Source organism: Eriocheir sinensis, chromosome 9, assembly GCF_024679095.1.
Source record: "Eriocheir sinensis breed Jianghai 21 chromosome 9, ASM2467909v1, whole genome shotgun sequence".
Taxonomy (NCBI): domain Eukaryota; kingdom Metazoa; phylum Arthropoda; class Malacostraca; order Decapoda; family Varunidae; genus Eriocheir; species Eriocheir sinensis.
This window is the reverse complement of record NC_066517.1, coordinates 17,871,511-17,891,599: the sequence shown is the minus strand read 5'-3', so window position 1 is coordinate 17,891,599 and position 20,089 is coordinate 17,871,511. Positions and strand designations below refer to the sequence as shown.

The following is a 20,089-nucleotide window of genomic DNA, read 5'->3' as shown; positions in this document are numbered from 1 at the left end:
CCCACCTACACACGCCTCCTCCTCCTCCTCTTCCTCCTCCTGCTCTTCCTACACTGCCTCTTCTTCCTACACAAACTCTTTTTTCATCTTTTCGTCTTCCTGCTCCACCACTTATTTTTTTCTTCTTCCACCTCTTCCTCCTCTTCCATCACATATCTCTTCTCCTCCTCCTCCTCCTCCTCCTCTTCTTCATCATTAATTGCTACTCCTGTTATCCTCACCAACTTACCCACCTCTTTCTCTTCCTCCTCCACCCACACATTGCTCCTCCTCCTCCTCCTCCACCCAGTTATCTACCCAGCCACATCTCCTTAGGGCCTCCACCCACATCTTTCATCCTCCTCTCCTGTCCTCCTCCTCCTCCTCTCTTCCTCCTCCTCCTCCTTCGCCTACACAAACCACGCCTCTAGTACCCATCTCCCTCCCCGTAACAATTGCCTCTTGACCTCTCTCTCTCTTCCTCCTCCTCCTCTTCCTCTTCCTCCTCCTCTTCCCCCTTCGGTCATTTCAATAAACAAGGGCTGTCCACGGTGACCTAAGGTTTCGTGGGTGTCTGTTGAGGTCATTCTTGCGTGTTGTTTTGTTGATATTTTCGCCCTTATTGGTAGGCAGGTGTGGCTCTCGTTTTCTGTTGTCTCTGCTGATGATGGAAATGGTGAAGTTGAAGGGGGTGTTATTTTTTTTTTGTGGGTGGTTCTGTATTGTTGTTATGTTTGTGGTTATGGTTGTGGTGATTCTAATTGCTTTTGTTTTTGTTTTTGTCGTTATTCTCATTTTTGTTTTTATTTTTAATCTTTTTATTCCTTTTTCCTATTTTCTCTTCAATTTTGTTTTCTTCCTTTTCCAATTCATCATAATTTTCTTTCGTTAATTTCTTTTTCTTTAAACTAGGCAACCTCATTCTCTCTCTCTCTCTCTCTCTCTCTCTCTCTCTCTCTCTCTCTCTCTCTCTCTCTCTCTCGCCACGGTTGTTGGGCCTTATGATGCGCCTCTTAATCACCGCCTCTGTATTCAGGTGATAATAACAGGTGCGTCAACGATGCCACCGCTGCCGCACGCCTCACCTGGGGCTTGATCACGTGTTACGGTGTGTGTGTGTGTGTGTGTGTGTGTGTGTGTGTGTGTGTGTGTGTGTGTGTGTGTGTTATTTGTTTATACATGCACTACACACACACACACACACACACACACACACTATCAGGAACAAGTTTAGTGCATCATGAGGTCATAGCAGGAATAGGAAAGGGCGGGAGGGAGGGACGTACGCAGAGATGGAGGGAGAGAGGAGGGAGGGAAGGTGGCGAGATTGTAAGAAGGAAGAGAGAGAAAAGAATGAGAAGGTAGGCAGGGAGGAAGTAGAAAGAGAGAGAGAGCGTGGGAATTAAGGGTATAGTTAGATAGATAGATAGATGCACAGATAGATAATGAGGTAAGAAGAAAGGATGGATAGGAGGTAAGAAAAGAGGGATAGGAAGGAAAGTAGGGAGGAAGTAGAAGAAGGAGAGAGAGCGTGGGAGTTAAGGATATTGGTAGATAGATAAAGAGACAAAGAGAGAGAGAGAGAGAGAGAGAGCGCGAGGACTAAATCACAGGAAGAGAGATAAGAAATATATGAAAGAAAGAAACGCAGTGAAACTCTATATTATTATAATGTCCGTTATAATTACATAAAAAAAACTTAACAAAGACTCTGCATTAATGAAGCTTGTGTTGCTCTATATTGCTGTCTCTCTCTCTCTCTCTCTCTCTCTCTCTCTCTCTCTCTCTCTCTCTCTACCTGTGTATCGTAACTGTTAATCCATATACCAATTTTTTTTTATTTTCATGTCTTATTCAGCACAATAGTCTGTATGTGTATCTGTTGGTCTGTCATGTATCTATCTATTTATGTCTATCTTCCAATCCTTTAATAAATCTAACTACATATATGTCTCTTTCTACTTATGTCCTTTTTTTTTATCTGCTTATCGACCTATTTATGTACTTTTTCTCAGTCACTATCTGTATATGTATCTAAGTATCTATCTCTATGTTTCTACGCCTATTTTTGTTAATCCTTTCTATTCCTCTCGATTTATGTGTACTCTACCACGCGCGTCTTTGTCTCTTTGCTCACTGTTGCTGCTTTTGACCTATGCTGTCGTGGAGTGATAATGGCTGATGATGATGGTGACCTAATCCTCACTGACCTGACCCACTTGTCTCGTGTTGTCAGGCCACACCCACCCTGCTGCGTCTCATTAATTAGGGAAAATGTTTAATCATGTTGAGGAGGACGATGAGGATTAGGGTTTTGGTGGCGATGGCGGTAGTAGTAGTAGTAGTAGTAGTAGTGGTAGTGGTGGTGGTAACAGTAATGGTGAGGATGGTAATTGTAGTAGTAGTAGTAGTGGTAGTAGTAGTAGTAGTAGTAATAGCAGTAGTAGTAGTAGTGTCACGTTTACTTCCTTTATCAGAACAACAACAACAACAACAACCTGCACCACCACCACCACCACCACCACCACCACCACCACAACAACAACAACAACAACAACAACAACAACAACAAGTGCCACGTTAAAATATCCGTGCGTTTCTTCCTATCACGTTCATTTGCATTTTATCTTTACTTAACTTTACTCCTTCGTTTCTTTTTCCTTCTCTTATTTTTCTTTTCTTTTCTTTTCAGTGTAATTAGAACGCGGCCGCCTTTGTCGTGGCCTTGGCGGATGATAATGTTGAAAGGCCTTTGATTACTGCGACTTTTTGTTAAGGTTATTTCATCATTATTATTGTTATTATTATCATTGTTATTATTGCTATTGTTGTTGTTAGTGTTGTTGTTGTTGTTGTTGTTTGGGTGACGTTGTTTATGTCCTCATGTTTGTTTGTGTTTGTTTATTTATTTGTTTGTGTTTGTGTAGTTGTTTTATTTCTTTGTTTATTTATTGCTTTATTTCTTTGTTTGTTTATTTGCTTCTTTGCTCATCTCTGTGTTTGTTTATTTTTCGTTTGTTTATCTGTGTTTGTTTATTTGTTTGTTTGTTTGTTTATTCCTTTGTTTTTTTACGAGGCCAAGTTGCTACTACGCATACACAGGGAAACAGAGAGAGGGAGAAAGGAGCCGGATTCTCCATCATCTTTACGATCCTTTTAGAAGGGGTGATTTACAGGAGAAAACGGGAGTAATTGTTTTGTCGTGAGATGACGGTATTGTCTCTCTCTCTCTCTCTCTCTCTCTCTCTCTCTCTCTCTCTCTCTCTCTCTCTCTCTCTCTCTCTCTCTCTCTCTCTCTCTGTTTGTGGGTCTCTGTCTTTGTCTGTCTGTTTGCATGTCTCTCTGTCTCTCTCTCTCTCTCTCTCTCTCTCTCTCTCTCTCTCTCTCTCTCTCTCTCTCTCTCTCTCTCTCTCTCACTTTGGTCCAGTTCTCACCTCTTGCAAAACTTATTTGTAAATGTACGAATGTCTCCAAATTTGGCCTTTCTCTCTCTCTCTCTCTCTCTCTCTCTCTCTCTCTCTCTCTCTCTCTCTCTCTCTCTCTCTCTTTGTCTCATGCTTATCTGTAGGCAACCACTTTTTACGAATGTGTGTGTGTGTGTGTGTGTGTGTGTGTGTGTGTGTGTGTGTGTGTGTGTGTGTGTGTGTGTGTGTAAATATCCACCTCTGTCTTTCCTAAAATTATCGAAGTTTTTTCCCCATCTATTTTTGTAACATTTTCCACACGAGGCAAACAGACACGCACACAAACACACACCCATACAAGCAAACCTTACCTTAATTAATTGCTCTCAGGTGTAGTAGAAGTAGAGGGCAGGACACAACACCGGCGAGGCGCTTCCAAGCTCACCCACAATCTGCATACACTCGCTGTGCCGAAGAGGCGAATCCAGGTCCCACGAAAACCATGAATATTGATAACACACGCCAAAGATCCGTTACAGTCTGCCCAACGCTCCTATTGCACTCCTCTCCTCGTATTTACTCCACTTTAAGACACGCACTTTAATCCACTCTTTCGGGCACTGGTTTTCCCTCCGCGTCGGACACTGTTGTTGGGCTCTGGTGGCTCTGGCCGTGCGTGTGTGTGTGTGTAGCGCGGCGCCGGGGCGTGGGCGGGAGTTCGTGTGAGGAGCGCTGTACGTCCGCTCTCCACGACTTTCCGCGTAAGACTGACTGGTTCCTTGTTGTGGAGATGTGATGCTTGCCTTACGTTACCTTACCTTGCTTTACCTTACCTTGTCCTTACCTTACCGTACCTTACCTTACTCTACCTTACCTTACCTTACCTTTTCTTAATTATTACGTTACATTACATTATCTAACATTGCCCTTACCTTACATTGCTTTGCTAAAATTTACCTCACCCTACCTCACCTTTTTTTACATCGCCTTACCTTACCTTATCTTACCTTACCTTACCTTACCTTACCTTACCTTACCTTACCTTATTTTATCTTACCCCACCCTACCCGTCCCTTATCCTACCTTTGTTTACCTTGATCATTACCTTAGCTTACCTTAACTTGCTTTAATCATTAATTACATTACATTACATTACCTTCCCTTGCCTAAATAACTGCCTTTCCTCACCTTGCTTTGCTTTACCTTATCTTACCCTATCCTAACCCTACCTTACCTTACCTTACCCAACCTTACCTTACCTTACCCAACCTTACCTTACCTTGCCCTATCCTTACCCTACCTTACCTTACCTTAACTTACTTACCTTACTGTTGTTCTTCTTGTGTTTTATTATCATGTTCTTGTCAGTATTGCTATTGTTCACGCTGTTTCTTCCTCATCTTCCAGTTCTTTTTCGTCCACTTTTTCTTCCTTTTACATTCGTCCGCTTTATCCTTCCTTTTCTCTTTAAATTGGTCACACTTTTCTCCTGCAATATTTTCTTTTTTTCTTTTTTCTTTTCTCCTTCTGTTTTCAGTCAAAATGTATATTATATCTAAAAATTTTCCTATCTATCTTTTCAGGAGTCATGTTGAACCTGATCATGCGTTGGAGGTAAGTACACCATGAATATATATTTTGTCTCCTTAATCTAATATATAATCATCAGTGCTTCTTTAATTATTTCCCTATTTGATTATTATATTTATTTAAGTTTATGTATTTCTTTTTCTTTTTACTGTTCTTAAAACGTCATCCACCTCCTTCCCTTGATTATAAAGAAGTACTGTTATAAAGCGGTGTGTGTGTGTGTGTGTGTGTGTGTGTGTGTGTTTTATGTATGCACGCTAACTGTCGTCAAGGTGTAATATTGGCCTCATTAACACCTTATTATCGTAGCGGACCTGTGATAATTACTTCATTAGTACTACCTGTCAACACGGGGTGAGAGAGAGAGAGAGAGAGAGAGAGAGAGAATTACATAGAAAATCAGACCAGCAGAGAACATGGTCCAGAGAGGTGGTCTGTCCTTAAACCTAAGTGATTTTACATTAATCAGAAGGCTCAAAACGTTGCATTTCTACTCTAGTTGAAGGAGAGAGAGAGAGAGAGAGAGAGAGAGAGAGAGAGAGAGAGAGAGAGAGAGAGAGAGAATTTTACAGTGAGGCAGCTTAAGGGCAAAAAAAAAAAAAAAAGCTCGCTAGGCACTCCTCCAGTAATATAATAAAAAGAGAGGCCAGAGAAGGTCAATTCCGGAAGCAGAGTTGCCTTGATACTCTCCTCTACGTCACTCAAAAAAGTGGTGCCAAAACATTGAAGAATAAAAATATATACAAGTCAACGGAAGGGAATAAGCTACCGAAGGAGGTCTATTTCGCGCTATGTTTCCCTTTCAACACGGGTAAGGCAGCGAACAGTCACGCCTCGTCCACGTATTACAGGTGGTGTGGAAACTCGGATCATTCATGGCAAACGTGAAACTTGCGTATACTCAGGAAACCCGCAAGAATTCCCTTTTTTGTATTATGCAACCCGAGCTCTCTTGTCAGCCACCACCTCCCTCGCTGGTGCTGAGCTTATTGAATTGTTGTTGTTGAATTATTGTTGTTAGCAGCGGGGTGGCGTCGGAGGATGGGTGAGGTAACGCGCTCCTTGTGTAATGCCAGTATTTAATTAAGTACGGGAAAATATAAATTAGGGAGGAAAAGTAGTTTTAAGTATTATAAGTAATGACTAATGACTAATGCTATAATGACTAATGCTTCTCCTCCTCTTGATTGATCTGTTTTCTGGCCTTTTCAATTCAGATATTATAAAAAAGAGAGGAAAAAATGTATGTTATTGTTCAGTTATTTGGGTAATTCTCTTCCTCCCCTTGATTGATCGGTTTTCTGGGTTTTTATTCAGAAGTTATCAAAGAAAAAAAAAAGTGAATATTCACGTTCAACTGTCTCAACCACACCGAGAGACAGACGCCCATATCACTGGCTCTCTATTCTTAGACCGTTCTCTTAACGTCAGTTCCAACATATCACTAAGTCACACCATGTAAACCAGGATAGACCAAGAGGAAAAACTTATTGATAGTTGCTGTTTAGAAGCTACTGTTGATGTATTTGAACTGGTAAACTGACATCTCTGAGTACCTATAAGGATGATTTCTATGAACCAAGACGGACAAGAAGAAAAATAAATCAACAGTGAAATATGTGGAATTCAACGTAGAAGTTACCGTTGTTATATTGGAATTTATAAATTGAAATATCTGAGTAAGGAAGAACTTGCAAAACGTCCCAGAGCTTTCCAATGTCCTCCGTATGCAAGCTATCACGCAAGTCACACCGCAAGTCACGTTATATGATTGTGATGACGCTTATTGAACTAGTGAAGCACACCACGCCTCCAGGAAGCTGAGCACGACCTCTGTGTCCTCGCCTCGTGCGGGGAGTAACAGTTTCCGTCATCATTGAGACCTATAAATGCCGGAACTCTGGCCCAGCGGCGGCGTCCCTCTCAGTGCCACGGGAGCCAGCAACAGGGCAGCTAGTGACGCCACAAAGTCCTTCAACACACGTAATGTCTTCGTTATGGCTGTAACTAACGAACGGGGAGTATATACCCAAGGATGCAACGCTTTTCTCACTCGTCGCCCATATTCCCTACAGTCCCCTAAACCTAAAGCAAGCTCCTACGCAACTACTTTGTCCATCCCAAGCCCCTTCTGGCATGGTCGATCTACTTGCCCCAGCCAGGAGTCTCCGCTATTGAGGGTTATTTCGTGCACAAACAACCCAGTGAGGAGGATCGACGCCCGGGAGGAGCGCCACGTGCCCATATAGCCGGTTTAGCGTTCACGGACTAAAGCTGGTAACAGGTGGTTGAAATGATTTGGATGTGAGGCAGATGGGTCGACGGTCATCAAACTCTTACTACTACTAGTACTACTTATACTCCTCCTCCTCCTCCTCCTCCTCCTCCTACTACTACTACTACTACTACTACTACTACTACTACTACTACTACTACTACTACCAATACTCGAATCATAGTTCTGTCTCCCCTTTAGACTTCTAAGTTTTCGTTTTCCGACACTAGAGAGAACGAAAATATTTATAGGACAACCATGCTATTCATTGGTTAAGTTGTATCATGGTCCATACCACTGACGACATAATTCAACATTCAGCTCATAAATTATAAATCCACCACATCTACAATACATTCACTTATCAATAGTCAGAGCTTAAGACGGGGATTAAAAAGATGAAAATGAACGTGATTTAGTGATTATGAGAGAGAGAGAGAGAGAGAGAGAGAGAGAGAGAGAGAGAGAGAGAGAGAGAGAGAAGGGCTCGAAAGCTCTCTTCTTTTTTATATTTCACATCATTCAGATCATAATTTTCCTCTCGGTGGTGTTACTCAAGACAGCAACGAACTCACTTAACGTCAAACTTCTCCCACTTTCTAACACACGAAAAACGGGTCATCTTCATTGTCCTATCTGTGTATTTTAAGATATTTATTACCCAACCCCACTGTCCCTCCGTTTGTATAATCTTCTATATTCTCTCGTCCTCATTCCACTTCTCTCTCATCGCTTTCAGGTGTTCTCTTTCTGGGCGTCTCGGGTGTTTGCGGGATGCTGTACAGATAGCTCTCATTGTCCGCTCTCCTCCCTCTCTGCCTGTTCTGTCTCTAATAATAATAATAATAATAATAATAATAATAATAATAATGATAATAATAATAATAATAATAATAAAAGAAAATGAAAAAGAAGAAGAACAAGAGCAAGAACAAGAAGAAGAAAGCAGTGAGCAGATTCTTATTTAAAATCTAACTTTGAAAGGGAAATAAGTCTGCGTAACCGTATAGGGGCGAAGGATAGATAAATGGGTTGCTACAATAATAGACAGATGGAAAGATAAAGGACAAAAGGAATAACAGTGTAAAAACAAGTGCGAAGGATACGGGAATAGGATGATAAAATGATAGATAGATGGATAGACGAAGGACAAAAGGAATGTCAGTGAAAATAGGAATGAGGGACACACAGATAGGGTGTTAGAATAATTGATTGATGGATAGATAATTGACCAAAGGAATATTAGTGTAAAAATATGAGCAAAGTATAAGTAAATCACTTGCTCTCGTGCCCACGACTTTGACTTTTCTGAATTTTCCACCATCTGGCTAAGACTTCATTGTCATTCTAATACTAAATACATCTGTGCTGTTTATCTCTCACCTAACTATACTAACTTTGTAAAATTCTTTGATTATTTGAACTTTAAAGTGGAGCACATCTTGACTCACTCTCCCTTCGCTGAAATCTCCATCTTGGGAGATTTCAATGTTCTCCACCAGCTTTGGCTTTCATCCTCTTTCACTGACCAGCCTGGTGAACAAGCCTACAACTTTGCTCTCCTCAACGACCTAGAGCAGTTGGTTCAGCACCCTACACGTATTCCCGATCGTCTTGGAGACTGGCCCGACATTCTAGACCTCTTCCTTACCTCTAATCTTTCTGCCTACTCTGTCAAACTGTTCTCTCCGTTGGGCTCCTCCGATCATAACCTTATTTCTGTATCCTGTCCTATCGCTCCTGTTCATCCTCTGGACTCACCGAAGAGGCGATGCTTCTGGCATTTTGCTTCAGCTCGGTGGGACGACCTGAGGATGTACTTTTCCGATTTCCCGTGGAATGATTACTGCTTCCAGGAGAGACCCCTCTGTGTGTGCCCAGCGCATCACAGAGGTGATTGTCTCTGGAATGGAGGCATACATTCCACGTTCTTTCTCTACTCCTCATGCTAAAAAGCCTTGGTTTAATCATGCTTGTTCTCGTGCTATTAAAAATAGAGAGGCAGCTCACAAAAGCTTCCAGAGCCTTCGAACTTCCGCAAACCATGACCTTTACATTTCAGCCCGGAATCGTGCCAAATCTATTCTCCGACTTACCAAAACCTCTTTCATCAATAGTAAATGTCAACACCTTGCTTTTTTTAATTCTTCCCGTGACTTCTGGCACCTAGCCAAAAATATCTCCTCCAATTTCACTTCTTCCTCTTTCCCTCCTCTCCTTAACCCTGACGGCAGCACTGCCGTCTCATCTGTCTCTAAGGCTGAACTCTTCGCTCAAACTTTCTGTAAGAACTCCACCCTGGACGATTCTGGGCATATTCCTCCTACTCATCCCCCCTCTGACTCCTTTATGCCTGTTATTAAGATTCTTCCAAATGATGTTTTCTATGCCCTCTCTAGCCTCAACTCTCAGAAGGCTTATGGACCTGATGGAGTGCCTCCTATTGTCCTTAAAAACTGTGCTTCCGTGTTGACACCCTGCCTGATCAAACTCTTTCGTCTTTGCCTATCAACATCTACCTTTCCTTCCTGCTGAAAGTATGCCTTTGTACAGCCTGTGCCTAAGAAGGGTGACCGTTCCAATCCCTCAAACTACCGCCCTATAGCTTTACTTTCCTGTCTATCTAAAGCTTTTGAATCAATCTTTAACCGGAAGATTCAAAAGCACCTTTCCACTTCTAACCTTCTATCTGATCGCCAGTATGGGTTCCGCAAGGGGCGTTCTACTGGCGATCTTCTTGCTCTCTTAACTGACTCTTGGTCATCCTCTCTTAGCCGTTTCGGTGAAACTTTCTCTGTTGCGCTAGACATATCGAAAGCCTTTGATAGAGTCTGGCACAAGTCTTTGCTTTCTAAACTGCCCTCTTTCGGATTCTATCCCTCTCTCTGTTCCTTTATCTCCAGTTTCCTTTCCGGCCGTTCTATCTCTGCGGTGGTAGACGGTCACTGTTCTTTCCCTAAACCTATCAACAGTGGCGTTCCACAGGGCTCTGTCCTCTCACTCACTCTCTTCTTGTTATTCATCAATGATCTTCTTTCCATAACAAACTGTCCTGTCCACTCATACGCCGACGACTCCACTCTGCATTATTCAACTTCTTTCAATAGAAGGCCATCCCAACAGGAAGTACACGACTCCAGACTGGAGGCTGCAGAACGCTTAACCTCAGACCTTGCTATCATTTCCGATTGGGGCAGAAGGAACCTTGTGTCCTTCAATGCCTCAAAAACTCAATTTCTCCACCTATCAACTCGACACAATCTTCCAAACACCTATCCCCTATTCTTCGACAACACTCAGCTGTCACCATCTTCAACACTAAACATCCTTGGTCTATCCTTAACTCAAAATCTTAACTGGAAACGTCACATCTCCTCTCTCGCTAAATCAGCTTCCTCGAGGTTGGACGTTCTGTATCGTCTCCGCCAGTTCTTCTCCGCGCACAGTTCCTATTCATATACATGGGCCTTGTCCGCCCTCGTATGGAGTATGCATCTCACGTGTGGGGGGGCTCCACTCACACAGCTCTTCTGGACAGAGTGGAGTCTAAGGCTCTTCGTCTCATCAGCTCTCCTCCTCCTACTGATAGTTTTCTACCTCTTAAATTCCGTCGCGATGTTGCCTCTCTTTCTATCTTCTATCGCTATTTTCACGCTGACTGCTCTTCTGAACTTGCTAACTGCATGCCTCCCCCCCTCCCGCGGCCCTGCTGCACACGACTTTCTACTCATGCTCATCCCTATACTGTCCAAACCCCTTATGCAAGAGTTAACCAGCATCTTCACTCTTTCATCCCTCACGCTGGTAAACTCTGGAACAATCTTCCTTCATCTGTATTTCCTCCTGTCTACGACTTGAACTCTTTCAAGAGGAGGGTATCAGGACACCTCTCCTCCCGAAATTGACTTCTCTTTCGGCCGTCTCTTTTGATTCTTTTTTGTAGGAGCAGCGAATAGCGGGCTTTTTTTTTTTATTATTGTTTCCTTTTTTTGTGCCCTTGAGCTGTCCCCTTTGTTGTAAAAAAAAAAAAAAAATAGGATGATAGAATTATTGAAAAATGAATAGATAAAGGACAAAAGGTAAACAAGTTTAGTACATGGAGTAGAAATAATTAGGAGTGACGTGATGAGAAGCGAACAGGTAGAGGCGATGCGTTGTGGCGTTCCCAGATTTTTTTCTTATAGAACTGGATGTCTTGTGGAAGTCTGTCAGTAATGGCGGCGGGGAGACCAGATTGAAAGGCTGAAAGAGAGCATGAAAGTCTTGTATTTGTGTATGTGTGCGTGTGTGTGGGTTTGTGTAGTAGTGCAGTCATAATTAAACGTCGAATAGGATAGGAGGAGAGAAAAGCGGATATGTCAGTGATGGTGTCGGGGAAACCATTTGAAAAAGAAGATTGAATTTTATGATGTAACTCTGTGTGTGTGTGTGTGTGTGTGTGTGTGTGTGTGGGTGTGTGTGTGTGTGGTGGGTGTGCGCGCAATAGTGTATCCATATGAAAACACGGAGGAGGATGAAAGGAGAGAAAAGGTATATGTAAGTGATTTTTGCTGGGAAACCTGCTGAGGAATACATAAGGAAATGAATTATCTGTGGAAACTTTTTGTATGTGCCTTTGTGGAAATTTTGGACCCTTCTTTTCTTGTATTAAATCAACTCTTTTATCACTCATTAATTACTCAATTAATGATCTCACCGTCTCGTATCCCTGGTAGCGTGATCCGGTTTAAGTTGTTATTGGAGACTGGTGTTCGGGGATAAACAAGGGAAAAAGAAAATATACATTTATTTAAAATTAAATGAAAGTAATTGCCATACGCAATATTCTATGCTCAGACGATCATAACACTGGCATATTCAGCAATGGATGCAACATATGACAAACGACATGTCTTAGACATAATACTACAATATGTGCTCAATTGTTGCCAATAATAATAACACTCGTCGTTCCACAAGCAGTGGTTTGTATCTCTCTGCTTACATCACAATCATTATGTACTCTCCTCACAAATTCTAATAACACATTCCTATAGTATAATCTACTACAAGTCATGAAAGCACCAAATTATACCACACCTAGTGGTTTTACCTTTGCTTTACATCGCAATAAAATAATCACAATCCTGTCCCACTCCCAATCCTACTTCACATCTCCTACATTATAATCTCCAGGACAATACAGTCGGTTTCCCATAGATTCTCGAATTTCTACTCACGATTAAGATCACAACAGCCATTCTCGGCTGAGTGAGTAGCAAGGTCTGCTTGAGGCGAGAACCAAGCTCGGTCTGCCCATATCACTGATTTCTAGGCCACATTTTTCTTTGCTTTAGGCGGACTTACATCCTTGACACGCCCTTAATTTTCTACATAACCAGTGGCCAATACTTCCTGTCACACCCACTTGCTCGCTCATTATGTTGTATTGTTTTACTTCTCCTGCTATTCGTGAGTCAGTCTTAAGACACTCCCACAGTGATTTTTCTGTTAAATTATTGGCTCATAACATGTCGCTACGACTGACGTCACGGGTCAGAGTCTTTTTCAATGGTTGTTCACACTTTCTGACCACGCCCACTGGGTATCTGTTTTCTGTATCTGAGTCTGGGTATCTGTTTTCCTTTACCCTCGTTTTTGTTATCGTTTGTACTTTGAGATGTTTACACTGTTATACGTATATGTCACCCTTCTTGTTAGTGTTTGTCCTGTCAGATGTTTACACAGTTGTATATCTCTCATTCCTCTCTGGGTATCTGTTTTCCGGGTCCCGACAGAATAGTGAAATCATAATAGAATATCGAAGAGGATGGAAGGAGAAAGTAAACATTTCAGTGATTTTGGCGAGGAAACCTTTTCAGGAGAACGACTGCATTATGTGGTTGACCTTTTTGCATGTGTGTTCCTGTAGGAGTGTAAGGTAAGATAAAGGTGGGTGAATACGCTATGACTGCGCGTGGCTAAGGTGTTCATCTCCGAGCCGTTGACCCTTTGAACCTGTGGCAGGTAATAACCACTTCCCCCGGGACACAGGCCGATGTAAAATCCGGGATTGCCACACTTTACCCTCCCCAAGTTTCCCCAAGGGCCCCAAGTTCCCATTTCTCGATCAACCCGAAAGGGAGGATGAACAGCTGGTTGAGTTGCCCGCTGAATGCCCTGGCCCTGATTCGAACCCTAGCCCACGAAGTCGGAGCCAGGCACGCTGACCACTGCTCCACGGATGCATAAAAAAAAGCTATGAAGATGAAAGAAGAAAAGAGTAAACGTGTCAGTGATTCTGACGGGGTAACCATTTGATGAAGGCGATTGAATTACATGGTGGAACAACTTTTGTATGATTGTTTGTGTCGTCGTGGTCATATTATCATAACTCGGAGGATAAAAGGAGAGAAAAGCGAATATGTCAATAACGGTGGCGAGGAAACCAGAATTGCCAGACCAAGATGATGGAATAACATCCTGACACTTTCTTTTTTCATGTGTTCATTAAGTATGTCGTGTAGTCGTTCAAAGAGAGAAGAGGATAGAAGGAGAGAAAACCGTATTTATTAGTAATGGTGGAGAGGAAACCAGAATTGCCAGACCAAGATGATGGAATAACATGCCGACACTTTCTTTTTTCATGTGTTCATTAAGTATATCGTGTAGTCGTTCAAAAAGAGAAGAGGATAGAAGGAGAGAAAACCGTATTTATTAGTAATGGTGGAGAGGAAACCAGAATTACCAAGCCAGGATGATGAAACTATATGCTGACCTTTTCTTTTTCTTTGTATTTGCATTAGTGTAGTCGTTCAAAAGAGAGAGGAAGATAGGAGAGAAAAGAGTGGTGGCAATGATGGTGGCGGGGAAACCAGACTCACCAGACCACGATGAGGAAGTTACATGTTTTCTTTGTATGCTTTCCTGAGGTTGTTTACGCGTATGAAAAGAGCGAGAAAGGTCAGAAGGGAGATCAGGATATACTTAAGGTTAATGATATCGGCCGGGCAAAGAAACGGGATGCCTAGACGACGGATGTGTACGATGAAAGACTTGTTTTATCATTTGTAGGGGAAAGGAAGGAGAGGTTCGTTACAGGGTTGTGAGAAAGACTAGTAATAACCCGCGACATGGGAGGTGTTTCCAAGATTTCTCAAGTGAGCCAAGGAGATATAGATAGGTAGATAGATATGTAGATAGATAGATAGATAGAGAGCGAGATATGTGTTTCGCATCGGTTATGTGTTTCGCATCGCTTATGTGTTTCACATCGCTTACGTGTTTCGCATCGCTTATGTGTTTCGCATCGCTTACGTGTTTCGCATCGCTTATGTGTTTCGCATCGTTTACGTGTTTTGCATCGCTTATGTGTTTCGCATCGTTTACGTGTTTCGCATCGCTTATGTGTTTCGCATCGCTTACGTGTTTCGCATCGCTTGTGTGTTTCGCATCGCTTACGTGTTTCGCATCGTTTACGTGTTTTGCATCGCTTATGTGTTTCGCATCGTTTACGTGTTTCGCATCGCTTATGTGTTTCGCATCGCTTACGTGTTTCGCATCGCTTGTGTGTTTCGCATCGCTTACGTGTTTCGCATCGCTTACGTGTTTCGCATCGCTTATGTGTTTCGCATCGTTTACGTGTTTCGCATCGCTTATGTGTTTCGCATCGCTTACGTGTTTCGCATCGCTTATGTGTTTCGCATCGCTTACGTGTTTCGCATCGCTTATGTGTTTCGCATCGTTTACGTGTTTCGCATCGCTTATGTGTTTCGCATTGTTCACGGGCGCCTAACTAACGCAATGTCTCGGGACGAGGGGGCAGTGGAGGAGGCCCCTTCGGCGAAGGTGTCGCCGGCCTGCTCCTCGACTGGGCCAGGGCCAGCAGCCTCCTCCTCTTCGGACCCCGCGTTAAAAACATGCCCATTGTGTTTTTGTGTGTGCCAGTCAGGTTTAGAGGGACTCAGTCTTTTGTTTTTGTGTGCCAGTCAGTGTGTTTTCAATGGACTCAGTCTTGTGTTTTGTGTGTGGCAGTCAGTGTGTTTTGAGGGACTCAGTCTTGTGTTTTGTGTGTGCCAGTCAGTGTGTTTTGAGGGACTCAGTCTCAGTCCTCCTCCTCCTCCGCCTCCTCCTCCTCCTCCTCCTCCTCCTCTTCCTCCTCCTCCTCCTCTCCTCCTCCTCCGCCTCCTCCTCCTCTTTTTATTTCCTCTTTCGCTTCTTTCACTTTCTTCCATCTACTTCCTTTTCTTCTATTTCTTTTTTCCACTAAAACTTTCCTGTGTCTCTTGAGATGAGGAAGATTTTGGAAGGCGTTGGAAGGTTGAACCACCGACTGATGATGATGATGACGATAATGGTGATGATGATGATGATGATGATGATGACGACGACAATGTTGATGATGATGATGATGATGATGACGATAATGGTGATGATGATGATGACGATAATGGTGATGATGATGATGATGATGATGACGATAATGGTGATGATGATGATGATGACAATAATGATGATGATGATGATGATGATGATGATGATGATGATGATGATGATGGTGGTGGTGGAGAGAAGGTGAGGAGGAAGCGTGTCGTGTCGTCTTAAGACATTCCCGACCTCTCATTTGTCTCCTTTTTCTCTTTCCCTCTTGTCTCTCTCTCTCTCTCTCTCTCTCTCTCTCCCCCTCACCTGGATTTCTACGTCTCGGCATTCCTCCTCGCACAGGTATTCATAACTTCTCAGGTAGGCGGTGACCGAAGTGATAGCGTACTGGACCCACATTCGCCGCGTGATGGACGACGCGGGTTCGAATCCTCACGCTACCACTCGGATTTTTCGGTCACCGCCGAGTGGCTTAAAACTACCCACATGCTGTCCTGAAGACCACCCATCAACCCGGACTCTAGAGGAAGCCGTCCAAGCGAATCAAGTACGAGTTCCGGGGGGCAGCATGAGCCAATGCAAGATGGCGCCACTATAAAAAACACTCGCCTGCGCCAGAACGGGCTGGGCCGACCATCAGGCCCCACCTGGAAGAAGCCTTGGGCCGACCATCAGGCCCCACCGGGAAGATGCCTACCGGCGCAATAGGCAACAACGTAAAAAAAAAAAAAAAAAAAAAAAAAAAGGCACGCTCAAAAAAAAGTCATTAGCGCCATCTCCTTATCATTCACGGATCCAAGACTCGAGGCGGACGAACCCTGAGGCGCCGCGGTCTGTTTTGAAGAAGTTTAATATGACGCAAATTTGAGTGCTACGTGACCCGGCGAGCCTCCTCCATCCCCCTTTATCAAGTCGAGGTTTTACTAACTCTACAAGAACTCACGAGACGCTCCGCCGCGGGAATGAATCGAATATGAGAAATCTGCGCCAGGAATAGGAAATCGCAAACCGTGTGCCTGGAAAATTGGACTTGTCATGCGGAGCGTCCTTGATTTCTTCAGGTGCGAAAGATGAGCAGATGCGAAAGATGATATATAGGTGAGCCCCGCAGGTGGTTCCTCATTCACACCTTCCCCCCACACATCTTCCCCCAAAAACATATTCTCCCATACACACGCAGCTTTCCCCCACACCCCCGTTGCCAGATTATCGTACTCAGAGCCTCGTATTTACCGGTTTCTGAGCCATAGCTATTGCCAAAAGCACCAATAATTAACCATTTTAACGATAGCTATATATGAAGGCAGCTATTGGGGTCGAGGAGGCAGTTTTAGGGTCGGAAATCGGCAAACAAAGGAGGCTGAGTACGACAATCTGGCACCGTTGCCCCACACACACCTGTTACCAGCGTTAGCACATTATCGTACTCACAACACTACATTTATCGATTTCAGACACAAAACTATCGTGCACACCCAAGTAACGATATTAGATTACAGTTATTGCTAAAACCGCGGATTACTGGTGTGTTTTTGCGATAGTTATGGGTCAAAAAATAGGAAATACAGTGTGCAGAGTATGCTATTATGGTAACGCTAATGTCCACTCGTAGCTCAGGTGGTCACAACGTCGGTAATCTGAGACGCTTGTGACCACTGAACACTGCAAAGCTAATAATGATAATGTCGTAAGGTTCTCTTCCGGCAACACAACAGGGCAACACAACAACCCTACAGGAGGAATGACGACAACAATCTTACAACTGATCGGTCAAGGATGAAAATGTATCAATAACTGAGACTGACTATCTTTCGGTCACTCCTCTGACTCTTTTCAGGAGCAGTGACTAGCTGGCTTTTGTTTTCATATTTGTTTCCTTTTTTTATGCCCTTGAACTGACTCCATTGCTGTAAAAAAAAAGAAACACAACTTCATCACCGACTCAGCTATGAAGTATGGTTGGACTCGGCCGCTCGGGGAGTCCCCTAATCACAGCTCTGCCAAACTCAGTCTTCGGAGTAATGACAGCCGTCGGAGTGGCTGTCATTCGAAAAGCCACAATGTCATGTGTCATGGAGTTTATTCAAATCATTGATATTATTTTAAAAGGCGACACATTCATATCACTATAATGTCTTATTTGATGTATGCAGAATACTTTACAGACAATTTCAAATAGTAAATAGCTGGGTGGGTGTGGGTGGGTAGGCGTGGGGGTGGGTGGGTGGGTGTGTGGGAGGAGAGAGAGAGAGAGAGAGAGAGAGAGAGAGAGAGAGAGAGAGAGAGAGAGAGAGAGAGAGAGAGAGAGAGAGAGAGAGAGAGAGAGAGAGAGAGAGAGAGAGAGAGAGATCTTATACTTTTCGTTATTCTCCTCCTTTCCTTATCATACTTTCTCTTCTCATTATTTTATTTATCCATTATTCTACCTTCCTCCTCTTTATTTTTTACCTCAAATATTTCTACCTTTTATTTTCTTCTATTTGTACCGATCAACTCATTTTTTCGCCTCTCATTTTTCTCTTCATTTTATTTTACTTCCTCGTCTTTTTTTTTCACTGCCTCATATCATTTTTACTTCATCTTTCCTTGCTCCTCTACTTCTTTCTCTCACGCAGCATATTACCTCATTTTGTCTATATTTTATCCTTCCTCATCTCATTTTCGACACTTCCTCTGTTTCTTTTTGCCTCCTCCTCTCAGCTTTCCACCTCTTCTATCTCCTTTATTTTTTCCAATTTATTGTAGAGAGGGTCTTCTGTTAAATGGTTTGTGTGTGTGGGGGGGGGGGGTCTCGTATTTTTCTACCATTCCCAGTATTTTATTTTCCTCTCCTTCCTTCGCTGCCCTTCCCCTCCCTTTCTTTTTATCTATTTTTCCTTTCTTCTACTTTCTTCATTGTTCATTTCTTTCCTTTCAAATTTCTGCTTTCTTTTCCTTTCTTTTCCTTTCCTTTCCTCTCCTTTCTTGTGTGTGTGTGTGTGTGTGTGTGTGTGTGTGTGTGTGTGTGTGTGTGTGTGTGTGTGTGTGTGTGTGTGTGTGTGTGTGTGTGTGTGTGTGTGTAATTCACCTCTTGGTCTGCTGCGGGTCTCTCGAGACAGCCAGCCGTTCCCCTACGGAAGAGCACAGAGCTCATAGTACCGATCTTTGGGTAGGACTGAGACCACTCACACACAACACACCGCGACAACGAGGTCACAACTCCTCGCCTTAAGTCGCGTACCTACTCACTGCTAGGTGAACAGGGGCTACACGTGAACCCAACTTATCTTCACCCGGCCGGGGAATCGAACCCCGGTCCTTCTGGTTGTGAGGCAGACGCTCTATCCACTGAGCTACTGAGCCGTGTGTGTGTGTGTGTGTGTGTGTGTGTGTGTGTGTGTGTGTGTGTGTGTGTGTGTGTGTGTGTGTGTGTGTGTGTGTGTGTGTGTGTGTGTTTCGTTACACAAACAGACATCGAAAAGGTAAACCGCGATTCTGGGAAAGACATGCGCTGAAGGGCTGATAAGGAAGACACACACACACACACACACACACACACACACACACACACACACACACACACACACACACACACACACACACACACACACACACACACACACACACACACACACACACACACACACACACACACACACACACACACACACACACACACACACACACACACACACAAACGTGATCTGGAATGGATTATCTCTCCTGTCGATAATTTTCTTGTTATCTTTTGAGTTTAGAGGAAGGGAGAGAAAACGAGGTGAAAAAATATTGAAACGGTAAAGGAGGAGGAGGAGGAGGAGGAGGAGGAGGCACTAGAGCAAAAGAAACAGAAGGAGGAGGAGGAGGAGTCATAACAGCAAAAGGAGGAAGAGGAGGAAAAGAAGGAGGAGGGAGAGTGAGAGAGAGCAAGAGCAACCGGGCAACGCAACAGGTATCCGAGAGAGAGAGAGAGAGAGAGAGAGAGAGAGAGAGAGAGAGAGAGAGAGAGAGAGAGAGAGAGAGAGAGAGAGAGAGAGAGAGAGAGAGAGAGAGAGAGAGAGAGAGAGAGAGAGACCGTTCAGGCAGCCTCTCCGTCAGTCGTGGAGTCGCCGTGGTCACAGCATCAAGTTCCCTCGGTCCCAAGTCCTCGCCGTCTCAAGACTGATAACTTTCCTCTTCCCCCTCCTCTTCCTCCTCCACTTCCCCCTCCTCCTCCTCCTCCATGCGCCGGCACTACCATTCATCACAATTATCTCGTTTGCTTTTCTTCCTCCTGTTTCCTATTCGTTCGCCTCGTGTTCTCGTTTTGGTTCAAGTGTGCGATGCTTCCCCCAAAAGTTTCAGCATCGTGGTTATTGATGTTTCGGGGCGCTCTTGAAATGACGGGAGTCCTTGAAAGAGATTTTGTGACTGGGAAGTGAATGAGAAGCATTGCTGATGTGATATTGAAGTTATGGAAGAGGCTGACAGGGACGCAGGTAAGGTGAGGGTGAGACGGCCT

General features: G+C 43.6%; 2 protein-coding genes across 2 annotated transcripts in view; one reads left to right on the top strand and one right to left on the bottom strand.

The window, feature by feature from the left end:
- Nucleotides 1-4,141, bottom strand: part of LOC126996055 (ATP-dependent RNA helicase ddx23-like) — a 59,233-nt gene extending 55,092 nt beyond the window's left edge. The window contains exon 1 of the mRNA XM_050856107.1: nt 3,755-4,141. The gene's annotated coding sequence lies outside the window, so the exon portion shown is untranslated. The remainder of the gene's footprint in view (nt 1-3,754) is intronic.
- LOC126996293 (G-protein coupled receptor GRL101-like) overlaps nt 1-20,089 on the top strand; it is a 222,614-nt gene that overhangs the window by 65,943 nt on the left and 136,582 nt on the right. Inside the window, exon 5 of the mRNA XM_050856670.1 lies at nt 4,967-4,997. The gene's annotated coding sequence lies outside the window, so the exon portion shown is untranslated. The remainder of the gene's footprint in view (nt 1-4,966; nt 4,998-20,089) is intronic.